We start from the raw sequence: 867 nt of genomic DNA, 5'->3' as shown, positions 1-867 counted from the left end.
AAACTTAAACACACACAAAAACTTACACAGACACGAAAACTTAAACAAACACAAACACAAACACTTACACCCAAACACAAAAACTTACACACACACTTAAAAACTTCCACACACACACAAAAACTTACACACACACAAAAACTTGTACACAAACACAAAAACTTACACACACACACAAAAACTTACACACAAAAACTTACACACACACAAAAAAACTTCCGCACACACACAAAAAATTAAACACAAAAAAAAAATTACACACGCACAAAAAACGTACAGACACAAAAACTTACAAACACACACAAAAAAACACACACACAAAAACTTACTCACAAACAAAAAATTACACACACACACACAAAAACTTACACACACACACAAAAAATTACACAAACACAAATAAATACACACACACACACAAAAACTTACACACTCAAAAAAACTTACACACACAAAAACACTTAAAAACACACAAAAAATTACACACACACAAAAACTTACACACACACAAACACTTACACACACACACAAAAACTTACACCCACAAAAACAAAATTACATACACAAAAACATACACACACACAAAACTTACATACACACAAAAACTTACACACACACAAACTTACACACACACACAAAAACTTACACATACACAAAAAATTACACACACACACAAAAACTTACACACACACAAAAACTTACACACACACACACAAAGCTTACACACACACAAAAACTTACACACAAAAACTTACACACACACAAAAAAACTTACACACACACACAAAAACTTACACACACACACAATAACTTACACACAAAAAAACTTACACACACACAAAAACTTACACACACACACAAAAACTT

The sequence above is a fragment of the Artemia sp. Qi Xiang Cuo genome, unplaced genomic scaffold (assembly GCF_049724085.1).
Source record: "Artemia sp. Qi Xiang Cuo unplaced genomic scaffold, ASM4972408v1 HiC_scaffold_2969, whole genome shotgun sequence".
Lineage (NCBI taxonomy): Eukaryota > Metazoa > Arthropoda > Branchiopoda > Anostraca > Artemiidae > Artemia > Artemia sp. Qi Xiang Cuo.
This window is presented reverse-complemented; position numbering follows the sequence as displayed.